Source organism: Pseudorca crassidens, chromosome 3 (assembly GCF_039906515.1).
Source record: "Pseudorca crassidens isolate mPseCra1 chromosome 3, mPseCra1.hap1, whole genome shotgun sequence".
Taxonomy (NCBI): Eukaryota; Metazoa; Chordata; class Mammalia; order Artiodactyla; family Delphinidae; genus Pseudorca; species Pseudorca crassidens.
The window spans coordinates 144,879,790-144,896,545 of NC_090298.1; the positions used below are offsets into that span (position 1 = coordinate 144,879,790).

General features: G+C 47.4%; 1 long non-coding RNA gene across 1 annotated transcript; it reads right to left on the minus strand.

Moving 5' to 3' along the window:
- Positions 1 to 10,244: 10,244 nt before the first annotated feature.
- Positions 10,245 to 15,797, minus strand: LOC137222106 (uncharacterized). The gene is made up of 2 exons (XR_010942329.1): positions 15,604 to 15,797; positions 10,245 to 10,860 (listed from the first exon to the last, which is right to left on the minus strand). It is a non-coding gene; the product is annotated as an uncharacterized lncRNA (long non-coding RNA).
- Positions 15,798 to 16,756: the final 959 nt, after the last annotated feature.

Here is a 16,756-nt window from a genome sequence, read left to right on the forward strand (position 1 = left end):
GCTTCTGCTTAGGCTCTCCTGAGTCACTTGCTCTGGAGGAAACCAGCTTCTGTGTCATAAAGATACTCAAGCATGGTTAGAGAGAGGTCCAAGTGGCAAAGAACTGAGGCCTCCTGCCAACAGCCATGTGAGTGAGCCATCCTGGAAATGGATCCTCAGCCCTGATAAATCTTCAAAGCTGCAGCTCCAGACCACAACTTAACTACAGCCTCATGAGAAACCCTGATCCAGAACCACTCAATTAAGCTGCTCCTGAATTCCTGACTCTTAGAAACTATGTGAGGTAATAAATGTTTATTTTATGCTACTAAGTTGTGGGTATTCAGTTACACAGTGTAGATAGTTAATAAAGACTCCGTCCCCATTTGCTGTTCTACCAGCACCTTCTCCCTGTCTTCCTCCACCTCGCTCCCATATGGCTTAGTGAAATGGTAAAGCACTGCAGTCAGACGACTCTCTAACTGGGAGACATGCGCACATTGCTTAACTAGCTGGCTGTCTGAGTATGAAATGAAGGATAATAATACCTTACCTGTGGCAGGTAGCCTCTAACATGGTCATCCCAATTAATCTACCTCCTCATATTCAAACCCTTGTGTAATCTCCTTCCTTAGAGTGTAGGCTGAACTTACTCACTTCTAATGAACAGAAGATGGCAGATGCGATGGCATGTCGCACCTAAGACTAAGATATAGAAAGATAGTGGCTTCTGTCTCGGACACTCTTGCTGTTCCTCAGATCAATCGCTCTGGGCAAGCCAGCTGCCATGTGGAGAGGCCCACGTGAGAAAGCTCACAGTGAATCTTTTGGGACCTCACAACGGCCACGTGAATGAACTTGGAAGTGGATCCCTCAGCCTCAGTTGAGCCTTGAGATGACTGCAGCCCTGGCCAACAACTTGACTGCAACCTCCTGGGAGACCTTGACCCAGAGGCGTCCAGCTGAGCTGCATCTGGATCCTGCAAGATGACAAATGTTTGTTGTTTTAAGCCAGTAAGTTTGGGGTGATTTGTTAGGCAGCAACAGATAACAAATACATGGCCCTAAAAGCTTGCTGTAAAGATGAAGCAACAGGTACAGGGCCTGGCATAGAGCAGGTGCGAATTAAATGCTTGCTGAATGAATCAATTGATAAACACATGAACGTTCTATAGTGTAGAATGTTCCCTGGATCCAAATGCTCACTGGTCTCCACCCCCTCCTGCCAAACACGTCACTGAAAGTTGTTTGAAGCAGGGAAACGGCCAGGTCAGATTTGTTTTTCTGTAATAGGAGCCTGGTTTGTGTTCCAGGGCTGGGGCTGGTTCAGCTGTGGTCTGGATGAAGAGATTAAGAAATAATAGTCCTTTGTCAGCTCAGAGAGGTCTTGAGGGTAACTTGGGCCTCGTAGCAGGGCCTCAGAACAAACAACTCTCCTTTCGTGCTCCGCTAAGTCTCCTGGCCAACTTAGAAGACACCCATTCATCCACCCATTCAATGATTATAAGTTATTCACTGGGCACCTCTTTATGACAGGTCCTCTGGAACATGACACACTCCTGTTTTTAAGGGGCAGGGCGGCGGGGGGGTGGGTTGGTGTAAGCAAAAGTGTGGTACCATTACAAAAAATCAGGGTGAGGGGCACCAGTTCCTTGTGCAGGTGCAGTTCTGTGGTAAGTGCAGTGGTAGTGGCAGCACTAGAGGTTCTGGGAGGCCAGGAGGGGGTCCCTAATTCCACCCATGGGGATGAAACTGGTCTGAACTCTTTCAGTTCAAGATGACTGAGATCATTTCAAATCAACACACACCACCGAAGGCCAAAAAAAAGAGAGAGAGAGAAAAAGAGAAAAAAAGAAAGAGAGAGAGAGAAAGAGGAAGGAAGGAAGGGAGGGAGGGAGGGGAAGGGGAAAGGAAAAGAAAGAAAGGAAGAAAGAAAAGTCCAGAGGTAGATTTAGTTTCAGGCACAGTTGAATCCAGGCACTTCAATAATTGTATCAGGAATCTCTCTCCCCATCCCTAGGCTCATCTTTTTTCTTCTGGCTTCATCTCTAGAGAGGCTTTCCTTTTGTGCTTGTGAAACAAAAGGAAAAAGAAGGAAGGAAGCTGTAGCTGTAGGCTGTTTTTCCTGCTCTGCAACTCCAGCAGATAAAGGTGACCTGTTTCCTGCTACCTCCAGCAAAGGCTCCTGGGCTGACCCTCAGGGGCTGACTTAGGTTGCATCCCTGAACAGTGGGCTGTAGGAGAATGGATAGGCCAGGCCTAGGCTGAACGCCAACCCCCTAGAGTCTGGAGTGGAATCAGCCTCATTCAACACACACACAGATTCAGATGGGAGAAGGGTGGTCTCCTAAAGAAAAGTCAGGGGTGGGAACGCCCAGTTGGTCCAGGGGTTAGGACTCAGCACTCTCACTGCCAAGGGCATGGGTTCAATCCCTGGTGGGGGAACTGAGATCCTGCAAGCTGCGTGGCGTGGCCACGAGAAAGGAAGGAAGGAAGGGAGGAAGAGAGGGAGAAAAGTCAGGACAGTATTGCCAAAGATGGAGGGGATGTTGGGAGGCTAAATCGTCAGGTATCTTCTACAGGGAGTCAGGAAAAGCTTCCGGGAAGAAGAAGTGTCTGAGTTGAGACCTTGAAGAACAAGCAGGCTTTAAGGAGAAAGGTAGGTTGGGTTCATTAGTTATCTATTGCTGTGTAACAGATTACCCAAAACTTAAAACAAACAGCAATTTATTACCTTGCAGTTTCTGATGGTCAGGAATCCACGAGAAGCTACCTGTGGGGTTCTGGCTCAGGATCTGTGATGAGCTTGCAGTCAAGCTGTTGGTCAAGGCTGCAATCTTAAGACGACTGAAGCTGGAGGATCCAGGCTCACTCACAGGGCTGTTGGCAGGAGACTTTAGCCCTCCCCGCATGGACCTGTCCATAACGCTGGTCATGACATGGCTTCTCCCAGCTGAGTGAGGAGAGTCGGCATTCTATGAAGTCATCTCCAAGGCTCACACTGTCATTTCTACCTTCTTCTATTCATAAGTCCAGCCTCCATTCGAAGGGAGGGATCTCACAAGGGTGTGGGGAGGGACCAGGAGGTGGGGATCACTGGGGTCATCTTGGAGGCTGGCTACAACCCGGGGAAGGACACAAAAGCACGGAGGTGGGCGAGCAGACAGCCTGGCTTTGGCCGGGGATTACGTCAAGCTGGAGAGGTCAGTAAGTGGGAGCTGGATTGTGAAGGGCTTTAAGAGCTGTGTTAAAAACGTGAAATTTCTTCTACAGTTAGGGGCCCTAAAGTATATTAAGCTGGGATGCCTCACAATATTTTGATATGAGGGAGCCCAATATATGGCACTGTCTTTCCTGCCTGTGCTCTGAACAGATGAGACTTCTGGGCTTCCTAACTGTCAGTCTCTGAATTTGGCAGACAGACCCAGGCCGGCACAGGAAAGGCAGGAAAAGTTCAGGCCTCCCTGGGAAGGTCTGGGCAGAGCAGAACGCGGTTCCCTGTGCACAGCCTTCTCCCAAAAGACCTGGACAACATAGTCTCAGACCCCAGTCGACAACTTGCCAGTCGGAATTCACCCATCTCCCCTTCTCATGGAAATCAGAGGAGTGAGGAAGCACATCTCCCACCAACCGTCTGCAATTTTTAGACAGGGGACCTCTGAGCCTGCCCAGGGTGTGGCATTTCATCCTCACTTTTCAGGAACTGGGGGGCTCACCAGTTTGAGGTCCAACTCAGACAGTGCTACCTTCTACTGGCAGCAGTCAGCTCCACAAGCTGTGTGACTCTGCACCACCCGTTCCCCTTCCTTCTCTCTTTCTGCCATGGAGCTCACCTGGACCCTTTCCTCCTCAGTCTGCAGTCTGCGGTGTGGCTTGGGGTTGGATGGGGACCGCATCTGGGGCGTCTCGCTGCTGCTCCATTCCCGCTCCTTGGTTGAACATGGAGAGCTCGGGGAGACCTTTGTGTGGCCCAGGCATGAGTGTATGTGATGGTGCATGGGTGTCCCATATATTAGCAGCACTGCTGCCCAGGGGTAGGTGGGTCTCTTCTTCCAGCTGATGTCAGTGCTGTGTTTCCTCAGGGTGGGCTGGCGATGGGTTGTGTGTCAAGCCAACCTTGACTCTGCGGAGGAAACCGAAAAGGGAGACCTGGAAGGCTCTGGGTGCGATTACCGTGTAACTGAAGTAAATCCGTTCAGCTCCCTGAGCCTCAACCTCTTCATCTGTGAAGCGGGGGAGCTCCAGGATCAGAGTCGTTCACTCACTCTGTAGCAAGCTGATGATACACTAGCGCACAGGACAGAAACTCTCTCTACATACAAGTGTGTAGCACCTCATAAATAGTGATGAATATACGTAAGCCCAGTAATAATATGTTCCGGGTGTCTCTGGCTAGATCCGTATACTCCAAGGTGCCTGCAAACAGAGAAAGCCCAGATGAAAATCTGGCTCACTGTAACCCCAAGAGCTGCATGACGAGAGGCGAGGTCAAAGGTGGAAGAGAAAGCTTTGGGGTCAGAGTTCAGTCGATACCTGTCTGGGTAACCTTGGGGCTGCCTCGTTCCCCACCGTAGCCTCAGTTTCCTCCTCTGCAAAATGGAGAGAGTGCCCACTTCACGGGGTAGTTGGGAGGGTGAAGTGTTTATCCCGCGGAATGCTCCCCTACTTTGGATCTGGTTTCAGCTGGATCTCAAGTCCCACCCCCTCTCTGGTCTCATGGTGAAGTGAGGAGATCTAGAGAACAGCCAAGCCCTCTCCACACTCTGTGAATTCACTCCATCCACTTTTTCATTTTTTCTCCTCCTTTCCAAAACAAGTACATTTTTAGCAGACCTGAGACATGGCTTCCTACGTGAGTTAAATTCAGGAAATCCTCACTGAGTCCCAGTCAGTGTTGAGGTGTTTTGGATAGAGGAGACATCAGCGGCACCCTCCTCTCCAGAAGAGTCACCCCACTCATCGTTCATACTTAGAGTCATCGAAAGACTGTCTCTCTTTCTGCCCTGCCCCTCGCCAAGTCATATATTCATCAAGAACTCTAATCTGGCCTCAATCAGAGTTTTAAAAATAGAATTAGCTTTTGTGAAATGTTTTTGTTTCCCCGAACTATTTAAAGGAATAGTAATTCTTTAATTTAAAAAGTAACCTATATAAAAAGTTAATTCAAACAGGAAAAAGGGTCCACAGTGGAGAGTGAAATCTCTCTCATCCTCCCAGGCCCCAGCAAAGGCAACCACTGCTGAAGGTTTTCTTCACTGCGCTGGGCTTTTTGGTGGCCAGGGGTGACCCCAGCCTTTCTTTGGGAAGGCAATGGAGGCAGGCATCTCTCTGCTTTCCCAGCCAGGAGCTCTGAGGCCAGGAGGGAGGAAGCAGAGTGGAGCTTCCCAAGGAGTTGAGGGTCCACCAGAAGGCCAGAGGGAGGGCAGTGTCCTCAGGATGGGGGCAGGGGGTGCTGAGGACTGAGTGGAGGCCCTCAGGTGGCCTCCAGGGGAGACTGTGGGATCTCAGGTCCACTAAGGGAGACTTTAACCCACTTGTGAGAGACCCACTAACCTTGTCAGAGAAGGTCTTCTTCAGATATTTGCTGAGTGACTCTGACAGGCCTTCTGGCCTTCTACTGGGGTTGAAATTAGAGTGAATTAGGAAGTGGAACTGGAAGGGCCCCGAATCTCACTGTGTAAGCAAGCAGACGGGAGAGAACACTGAACATCTGCTCTCTGTCAAGGGCTTTTGTTGGGTTATTTTAAAATTAATTTTTAAATACACAAGTAGTATAGGAATACACTTTCCATGTAAAAAAATGAAAACTTTACAGATAAGACTGAAGGCCCCTTTGATCTCCAGCTCCAATCTTAGCAGAGGTTTTCTTCTACCTCTCCAGAAGGAACCTCTATTTTCAGTTTGGTGTGAACCTTTCCAATTTTTTTCTCTGCATTTTTCAAACATACATGTTTTGTTTTTATTTGTCTTTCAAGATTAGTAGTGAAATACATATTCTTCTGCCACTTCATTTTTGGATTAACAAAATATCTGGGAAATTTATTTTCAGAATAATACAGATCTATGCTCAGGGCTTCCACAGGTAGTGTTTCATTGGTTGCTTCCATCAGCCCCACTACAGATGAGCAAACGGTGGCTCAGAGAACTAAGTGACTCACGCCAGCTGGTGAGTATTGGAGCAAGATTCAGGTGTGGATTTGTCTAAGTTTGCATTGTACCTTCCCTTGAACCAATCTGCTTGTGGTTTGTACCCTAAGTTTCCTGGTTTATGATACCATCAAGTGGGCCATTTAAATGCCAGATTGATCATAACGCAAGAGACAAATCAGCCACCTCCCTTCTCTGTTAAAATACCTCCATGGCTCCCCAGTACCCAAGGGACCAGGTCTAAGTCCCTCGACCGCGTAAGAATAGATCTTTTAGACAGAGGGTTCCTCATCACTTCTCCAGCCTCCCCTGGCCAGGTCCTGCCTTGTCATCAATGCTCCATCCAGCATGTGTTTTCTGACACCTCCAAGCAATTAACTCCATTCTGACACTGGCTACCTGGAGATAGAGTTAGATCCCACAGGTTAAGGGCCCACTGCCCCACTTCAGATGCCATTCTCAAGTCCAGGTTGTCACCTGTGCTTCTGAATGGCCTGCAAGGGGAGGGTCCCGCAACCCCCTCTTTGGGTTCAATTAACTTGCTAGAGTGGCTCTCAGAACTCAGAGTGACATTTCCTTAGCGTTTACCATTTATTATAAAGGATACAGATGAACAGCCAGATGAAGTACATAGGGCGAGGTATGTGGGAAGGGGCTCGGAGCTTCCATGCCTTCTCCAAGGGGCCATTCTGCCAGCACCTCCACGTGTTCACCAGCCTGGAAGCTCTCTGAACGTCATCCTTTTGGGTTTTTATGGAGGCTTTATTACATAGGCATGATGGATTAAATCGCTGGCCATAGGTGATTGAACTCAATGTCCAGCCCCTCTCCCCTCCCGGGAGGTCAGGGAGGCAACTAAGTTACAACCCTCCAATCACATGGTTGGTTCCCCTGGCAACCAGCCCCCATCCTTAGAGGCTTTCCAAATTTCACCTCATTAACATAAACCCAGGTGTGGTTGAAAGGGGCTTGTTAGGAATATCTAAAGACAATTTTATTTTATTTATTTAAAAAACATTTATTTATTATTATTATTTATTTTTGGCTGCGTTGGGTCCTCGTTGCTACGCACAGGCTTTCTCTAGCTGTGGCACGCAGGCTTCTCATTGCGGTGGCCTCTCCCATTGCAGAGCACGGGCTCCAGGCACACGGGCCTCAGTAGTCGTGGCACACAGGCTCAGCAGTTGTGGCTCGTGGGCTCTAGAGTGCAGGCCCAGCAGTTGGCACACGGGCCCGGCTGCTCCACAGCATGTGGGATCCTCCTGGACCAGGGCTCAAACCCATGTCCCCTGCATGGGCAGGCGGATTCCCAACCACTGGGCCACCAGGGAAGCCCTAAAGACAGCTTTAATCAATCACTGAGGAAATTCCTAGGGTTTTAGAAGCTCTGCGCCAGAAACTGGACAACGACCAAATATATATTTCTTATTATTAATCACAATATCACACTCCAGAAAAACAAACTACTTATGGTTCCCTTCACGGCCAGCTGTTTTTCTCCTCCACATCTTTGCCCATGCAGTCCACGCCGAGAGGAAGACCAGCTCGTCATCCGAACCACTCTGTGCCTGGTTTACTGTGACTCATCCTTTGCACCTTGATGCGGGGGCCATTCCTTCTCGGGGGTTCGCCTTGCTGCTCACTGGCTGAGTTAGATGTCTTTCCTCTGCACCCACGTCTCGTACTTAGTTACCAAAGCACTTCCCATCCCATTCTAACTGCCATTATAGCTGCCTTCCACTCTTGAGGGTGATGACATAAAATTCATATTTTATGGCAAGGTGAGAAAAATGTAAACATAAAAGTTTTCTTTGCCTGTTTGGGCCTCTTCCCTCCCCGTTAGGGTGTATTGTGCTTCTGGGTTAACCAGACCTCCTTAGGAGATGACATTCCTTTCCAGTCTCAGCATGGGGCCAAGATGATCCATGATGCACCACTCTTTGTATGTGTAGATCTGGATTGTGTAAACTGTCAATGATGTCGTTGACATATAAACTTTGTCTCAAAAACTTACATTACCGTGGTTGGACCTCTGATGGGCAGAACAGTCCTCAGAACTTTCTGAAAGACTGTCTCCCGGGTTATAATTGGCTTCAATAAAAGTTTCCATTTCTTTCTTAGATTGACTATTGATAACTTTTTCCATTGACAAGGGTAAGCTCCTTGAAGTGAGGGTCTCTGTCTCATTCACCTGCATCTCCAGGCCCCAAACAAGCCTACCTACGTGTTTGTGGAGTACATGAATACCTCAAGAGAGTGAACGATTGTGTTGTCTTGTGTTGGGGTTTCAGTGATGTGAGAGAGAGGAGGTACACAAGATGATAGTACTGGGAAGAGAAACCCAAGACCCTTGAATTAAATTTACCCAAATGGCAATCATACTATCCAGTTGTATGGCGACTGTGTTGGACCACATTTTCTCAACCCCTCTCCTAGCTCAAGTATTTCTCTTAGCTCTGTGGTGTTTCTCTTATTCTTCTGTTTCATCTGGTCTTTAAGGCTCTTGAAAGGGGATGCATGCCCTGATTTCAGAGGATCTGAAATCAACCCCTCCAAGGGCTGGTTGAGTCCTGTGACTTCATCTCTTTGGTGACGTCCCTTGTTTCAAAAGGGCATCAAAACCCTCTGCTCACTCTAGAAACTGGCAGGGGTTTCCTGAGAAGAGGGACTGGGGAGTTCACTCTTGGGAGGAACTTTTCCCCTCCTCAAGATAACAGTTACAACTCATTATCTCTTAATTAGCATTTTGCCTCAAAATTCCAAAGTCATCTGTTACTTCTAGAGTTAGGTAAAGCTCAAAGCTTTCACCCATTTCCTCTCACTTCCCTTTTCTCTGAACAAATTTGAGGGAAAAGCTCTCTTCATTTCTTTTTTTCTTAACATGGTTTAGTGCTCTTTTCACTATAAAAGGGAGAAAGAATATTTTAAAAATACAGAAAAATAGAAAGTAAAGGAGTCCTACTACTGAGATACCATCACATTTAGAGTTCTTCCAGGCATTTTTCTATGTATAGGTTTTTAAAAAAAATTATGTTATATATTGGGCTTCCCTGGTGGCGCAGTGGTTAAGAATCTGCCTGCCAATGCAGGGGACACAGGTCCGTGCCCCGGTCCGCGGAGCAGCTGGGCCCGTGAGCCATGGCCACTGAGCCTGCGCGTCCGGAGCCTGTGCTCCGCAACGGGAGAGGCCACAAGAGTGAGAGGCCCGTGTACCGCAAAAAAAAAAAAAAAAAAAAAAAAAAAAAGAATAGATGATTGTTCTAGTTGCACATCCTAACACTATTGTCAGACTTACAATTTTCACCAGTTTGATGGGTGTAAAATGATACTTCAATGTGGTTTTATTTTGCATTTTCATGAGTAATAACAATATTAAGCATCTTGTCAAAGGTTTCTCGATCATATTTATTTCCTCTTATGTAAAATATCTGTTTCAGTCTTTTGCCCATTTTCCTATTAAATTGTTTGCCTTAGTTTTGTGAATTGGTAGGATTTCTTATCTATTCTGGATACTAATCATTTATTAAGTGTACATTACAAATGTCTTCTCCAAATTTGTGGCTTGTCATCTCATCTGTTTTGATGTCCTTTTAAAAAAATAATAAATAAATAATTTTAAATTTATTTTTGGCTGCCTTGGGTCTTTGTTGGTGCATGTGGGTTTTCTCTAGCTGTGGCAAGCAGGGGCTACTCTTGGTTGCAGTGCGCGGGCTTCTCATTGTAATGGCTTGTCTTGTTGCGGAATGCCAGCTCTAGGGCACGTGGGCTTCAGTAGTTGTGGCACGCAGGCTCAGTAGTTGTGGCATACGGGCTTAGCTGCTCCACAGCATATGGGATCTTCCCAGACGAGGGATCGAACCCATGTCCCCTGCATTGGGGACGGATTCTTAACCACTGCGCCACCAGGGAAGCCCTCTTTGGATGTCTTTTGATGAACAGAAAATTCTTTTAATTTAGTCAAATGTTTTTCTTTCAAATCTTTTTCTTTGTGCTTGTACAATACTTTCTCTCTTTTGCTTAAGAAATCTGTCTCTACCTGAGATCATAAAGATATTCTGTATTTTCTTTTAAGATTTCTTCCCCCAGCTTTATTGAGACAATTGACAGATAACAGTGTGTAAGTTTAAGGTGTACAACACGCTGATTTAATATACGTACATATTGTGAAATGATCACCACAATAAAGTTAGTTAACACATTCGTCACCTCACGTAGTTACCGTTTGTGTGTGTGTGTATGCGTGTGTGCGATGTGAGCACGTTTAAGATCTACTCTCTTAGCAAATTTCAAGTATAAAATACAATATCGTAAGTATAGTCATCATGGTGTACTTTAGGCCCTCAGAATTTATTCATCTATAACTGACAGTTTGCATCCTTTGACCAACATCCCCCCATTCTCCCCAACCCCAATGACCCGTCAACAGATTCCACATGTGAGATCATTCAGTGTTTGTCTTTCTCTGTCTGACTTATGTCACTTAGCATAATGCCCTCAAAGTCCATCCATGTCACAAATGGCAGGATTTCCTTATTTTTCATGACTGAATAATTCTTCTAAGAATTTTAAGATTTTTCTTTCACATTGAAGGCCTTGACCCACCTGGAATTGATTTTTTATGTGCTAAGGGGTATGGTTTTCCCCATCTGGATAGCCAACTTCCCCAGCTTTATTTGTGCAATAATCATTGTTTATTTCTTCTTTGGTCTTCAGGGCATCTTCCATCCAAATTTTCTGAAAAAGAAAAAACAAACAAAAATAAAAAACAATAATAAAATCACGTTTTCTAATATATGTGGATCCCTTTATTGGGGCCCCTCATTCTGTCCCATTAATCTATTTGCCAATCCCTGTACCAATATCATACTGTTGAAATTATGGTTGCTTTACTTAAAACTTGATATCTGGTAGGTTAAGTCCCTGCCCAGAATTCTGCTTTGGGAGTGTCTTAGCCTTTCCAGGTCCTTTGCTCTTCTATATAAATTGAAGAATCAGCTTGCCAAGTTATATGAAAAACTGAGTTGGGCTTTTGATTGGAATAGTGTTGGGACACTTTGAGGAGAGCTGCCTTCCTATCCATGAACATGGCATGTGTCTCCATGTATTTAAGCTTTCTTTAACATCATCTGGTAAATTTTTATAACTTTCTTTAAAAGCCTTTGACAGCTTATCCTAGGTACCTTATATTTTTGGTTGCTTTTGTGAATAGTATCTTGTGTCCATGTACTTCTAAAATGTACTTGTAGTCACACCGTATATAATGTGCTTTTCCCACTTATATCATACGGCACAACTGTTTTCTAAGGGTTACTGACTATTTGTAGGGAAGAGTGACTATCCCGCTATTATTAGACATCTCAGATTTCTGGTTTTCATTTTGCTCTAGTCTCATTAGATGTTTCATTGTCCTCTAAGAGCTTGGGGCTTGGGGTCTGACGACCTTGAATCACAATCCGTTCCCTCCCTCACCTTAGACCACACCCTTAACCTCTCTGCCCCTGTGTTCCTCATTTCTAAAAGGGAGATCATGATGATACCTCCTCCATGGGCTAACTGTGATGATTTAATGAGATTACAGAGTAAAATGCCTAGCGTGGAGCCTGGCATACAGTAAGAGCTCAATGAGCATTAGTTATGATTATTTCTCAAAACAAATTTATTTTCCTTCCTTTTTTGCTAGGTATTGACTGTTCTAGCTGAAATCAGTGTTTGAAAAATTGGAAAAGAGAAAAATCAGGATTTCCATTTTCTGTGTCACCTTATCTCCCTCTCACGCTCTTCCTCTTCCTGTTCCTCTGGTCCCCCTGTGTTCAGGGTTAAATCCAGGTGGCCAGTGCGGCACAGAGGGCTCTCAGACCCTCTAGTTGAGACGAATGGAGAATGAGGACACCTGCTCCCGGGAGGATGCCAGTTCCAGGCTCGGTGTTGAATCTGTTCCTCCTCATTCTCCAGCCACTGCCTGAGTTCAGGTCTCATGGCTGCTCCCCTGCCTCTTGCCTCTCCCCATCTTTTCACCTGAGCGAGACTTCCCCCACCTCAGCTCCACCACCTGCTTAAAGTCATCCCCGGCTCCCGCACTGCCCTCAGCATTGAAGCCCAAGTTCACTGGTTACTTTTCAAGGTCCTGCATGATCTGACCTCCACCTAATTGCTATCACTGACCAAACTCATATTCCTCCATATTTGACACGTCAGTGATCTGCGCTACAAAACTGCTGGGTAGGAATCATTCTTCCATTTTATACCTGAGAACACTGAGGCTCAGAGAGGTAGAAATGACTCATCGGAGACCCCACAGTTAGGAAGCACAGACACAGAGTTTGAATTCAAGTGTCTGGCTCCCAGGCCAGCTTTTTCCCCTGAGGGAGCCGACAAAGCCTCAGCTTATCCAGTGTAACCTGCGAATGACCCTGGGAAGCTCATTCACAGGGTTTCTGCAGAAATGAGTAAAAGGGTCTGAAATGGGTCAGGGAGAGAGGAAAGGTCAAAAGAACAGGCTGAAGTAAAAGAGAAAGTGTGTCCTCTTGGCGCTTTTCTTCTCGGGCTGAGCCCTAGGGTGGGGAAGGCTAAGCCTGGGGGCAGGGAGGGTGATGTGGCTCAGGGACGGGCAGGGCGGGAGGGTGAGTGAGGCAGGACTGAGGATGACGTAAGGGGTGATGGAGGAAGTGATTATGACTAGGAAATAAGCCTGCTGAAACCACCCCAGGAGGGTCATCATAACATTCCTGGCATCAACTGACATTTAAAAAGTAGTAATAATTACATTCTGAAAATGTGCCACTCGTTGCCTGGCTACTCAATCCTTCCAATGACCCTAAAAAGTGCTCATCCCTATTCCCTTTTTATAGAGAAGGAAATCGAAGCTCAGAGACATAAGGGGACCTGCTCAAGGACCCTCAGCGAAGAAGCGACAGACCACAAAATACACTACAGGTCTGCCTGGCGTCCCAGCCCTCCCCCTGCACGCCATCCTGCAGTTGAATCCATTCCTCCAAATGTAGCCGAGTAATGGGGGGGCCACATAGAGATCATAAATGTTCTGCTGGATGTAAAATGTTCCAGCAATACAGAAGAATGTCAGAGGAAGATGCTGGTAATCCTGCCATTGGGTGGATGTGGTATAAATAGTTCCTGCCGGGTCTGGGCAGCCAGGATCTGAGCATTCCCAGCCTAAATGTTCCCAAGTCCACTTCCAGAGCCTGCATAGGCCTGGGTCCAGGTCCTACCTGACAAGGGTAGACCTAGTGCTGAGGGATGACCAGTGGTCTGCTTTTGAGTGTGGGGAGTGGGTGGAGCACATGTGAGCTGGGCTGTCCCCACACAGCTGCCCAGAGGCTGGATCTGGGACAGGAAGGGAAGGGGCAGAGGGCAAGCAATGATCAGGGGCCTCCTTTTGCTCTCTCTGTCTGGGCCCTGCAACGTTAAGGGCAGGCCTGGATGGCAGTATAATTATTTTTAAAAAACATAAAATTAATGTACATCTAGAGAAGAAATGAATTGTTCCAAAGAGTGGAAAATGGCAAGCCCAGCCTTTGGGTTCCTCTCCAGAAGTAACCACTATAAACAGTTTCTTGTGGGTATAAGTGAGGCGCCGGGGACACCGAAGGACCACACTGTCCCAGCTTGACCGTCAGCCCACTGTTTGTGTCATCAAATGCTCAGACCCCTTAGCTTTGGTCTTGCCAAGTGGGAAATGCCAGGAAGAGCAAAGGGAAGGGAAAGGAAGCCAAGGTGCTTGGAGAGGGGGAGCTGAGAGTGGAAAGCTGGGGATGAGGTGGAGAGAGGGACTTTGGGAAAGGAGCGGGGTATTTAAGTGGAGTTTCCAGAAGCCTCCACGAGCCCTGTACCCTGTAACGCCTTTTCTCCAACTCTATAGGAAACCACCAGTAAAATCTCTTATTGAGACTTCCATTTCTGGCAATACAGTGGACCAGATTACACATGTTCTTTATTTGTATATTTCATGATAGAGAAAATCAGAAAGAAAATCCACACCCTTGGTAATACTTCAGGATTGGGTTTGTTGGGGGGAGATGGTCAGGCTATGCTGAGCCTGGCCTCAGTTCAAGAGCAGGGTAGCTGTAGGGTCAGTTCCCATTGGGCAACAGGTCTGTGCAATTTCCTCCCTTCCTTCCTCTTTCTCTCTGGCCATTTCCTTCCTTCCTTTCTCCCTATGTATGTATGTATGTATGTATCTATCTATCATCTACTCACTTTTCCTGCATGAAATGGATTATATTGTTCTACAACCTAATTTTTTAATTCAGTACTATCTCTTGGACAGCTATGTTGGCCATTGATCATCTATCGCATCTTATCCAAGGGCTGTCAGTGTTAGGAGAAAGATTCTTGAAGGTTAGAGAGATCTCATGTCCACATGTGGCTTCTGCTGCTGGAAGGACATGCTGGCCACCCATTCCATTTCTTCAGATGCGTTTATTGGATTCTTGCAGTAGCCAACCCGCCAGCGCCCCCATCTCTCTGGGCTCACAGGCAAAGGCCCATTCACATCCTCACCCTCTCTCCTGTCTCACTCAGCTTCCTGTTCTTCAATTAAGCCCCCACCTCATCGCCTGAGCACTTGTTCTTCGCTGGGCTTGGGGCATCTCTCCCCCAATATCAGCGGCACCCCTCTCATCTTCTTGGGGTCTTTCCCCCATGTCACGTTCACACTGAGGTCCTCCCTCTCCATGCCAACACCCTCCATTCTCCTCCCCTGCTTTATTTCCCCCCACGCTGAGCACCAGCTGACATGTCGTGTCTCTTGCTTATTTGTTTACTGTCTCCCTCTCTTCCTCCCACTAGAATGCCAGCCCCATGAGTGCATTTTCAATCTCTATTATTTTAATCTCTATTATGTACTGCTTCTTAATCCCTATTATTCCCAGAACAAGGCCTGGCCGATCAGGGATGCTCACTAAATATTGGTTGAATTGAATCGAATATGGAAGTTGATTTTCTGTGGGTGTGCTGCGTCCTTGCTTGTTGAAGAGGGAGAAGGACTTCCTTTAACCCAACTCTGAAGACCCTTCATGAGTTTGCCTTCCACCGCTCTAGTCTCTTCGCTGGCCCTTTTGCTGCCTAGCCCCCTTTGTCCCCCAGATGCTATGGTGCACCCCTGGTGACATCCAGGTCCCCCAAAGGCCACGTCCCATCATGAGTCTCTGCCCAGAGAACCCTAACCCTGGATGACTTCTATTGGACGTCCGGACTCAGTTGTAAGTGCTCGCTCCTGCAGGTGGCATTTTCTCACCTTGGCCAGGTGACATGACCCTTGGGCTCCCCCAGCCCCCTGGGCTACCCTCTCTCTGGCTCCTGTCTGTCATCCCTCTCCTGGAGGCCTGCTTCTTCCTCTGCCACCCCATGGGCTCCTGACCCAAGCACCTGGCACACAGCAGGGCTCACACGTGGGTACAGGGCAACAGAGTGTAAGGCAGAGTGGTAATTACAGGGGATGGGGGGTCAGGGGAGACTCACCTATAGCATCATCTGGTCGAAGGCTGCTCTAGCCCTGATCCAGTCATGAAAGAAATTCTCCATTCATGAAAGAATTGAGAAACAGATGAGCAATTAAATGCCTGAGTCCAGAGTAATGATGATTAAGGAATTCTGGGAAAGGGCATTATTACGCAGCTCTGAAAGCATCTGAAAGCTCTTAGAGTTCAGGAGAGTGGTTTGGGCAGGCGGCGCCTGGCTGTTATCAGAAGATGCCAGGCCCCTCATTTCTGCCCCGTTAGGTCACTGTGAGCCGAGAGCAGGGCTGTGTGTCATTGTTTGCATCTCACCTTAGCTCACCCACTTTTGAAAGGTAATGATGGGCAGGTCTGGGGAACGGGGTCCCTGTAGGTAGGTTTTTGTTTTGTTTTGTTTTGTTTTTTTGGCCACACTGAGCAGGTATGTGGGATCTTAGTTCTCCGACCAGGGATTGAACTGGTACCCCCTGCATTGAAAGCACGGAGTCTTAACCACTGGACCTCCAGGGAAGTCCCATGGGTAGGTTTTTAAAGTGGGAGAATGTCATCTGTAAAATGGGATAACAATTATGAGACAAGATTTGTCTCATGAACCAGTTAAGGAGATTAAATGAGATCCTGCTGGCGCAGTGCATGGTCCAGGGCTTGGCTTATAGTAAACCCTCAATAAACGCAGAAGGGAAGTGTTCGTGCATGTTTTTCCTCCAGAATGTCAGCTCCCTGAAGCAGGGATACGATGTCTGTCTCTGCAGTGTCCCCGGAGCCTGAAACAGCACCTGGCACACAGTTGGCACTCAATACACATTTGTCGAGGGCATGCGTGAACGGATTACCTAACCGTCTTCCAGTAACAAACACAGCTCTGGGGCCCAGTGCTTGGTTCCCACCGCTCCGTGCTGCAATCGGCCCATTTCCCCGCCGGCCCAGTGCAGCTCTGACAGGCAGTGACTGCACAGGGCAGATGACTCGCATGGTAGTTCTCTAAATGCTCCCCCGGCCCGAGGAATCCCCAGGGTCTGGCTCATCAGGACAAGCCGATGACTGGGGCCCAGCGTGGTCCACCTTCCCGTTAGCTGAGCACCCATCACAGGCTGGATCCAGAGGCTCTCCCTGTAAAGCAGGAAGTGTCTCATACCACAGCCCCTTTCTGAAGCGCA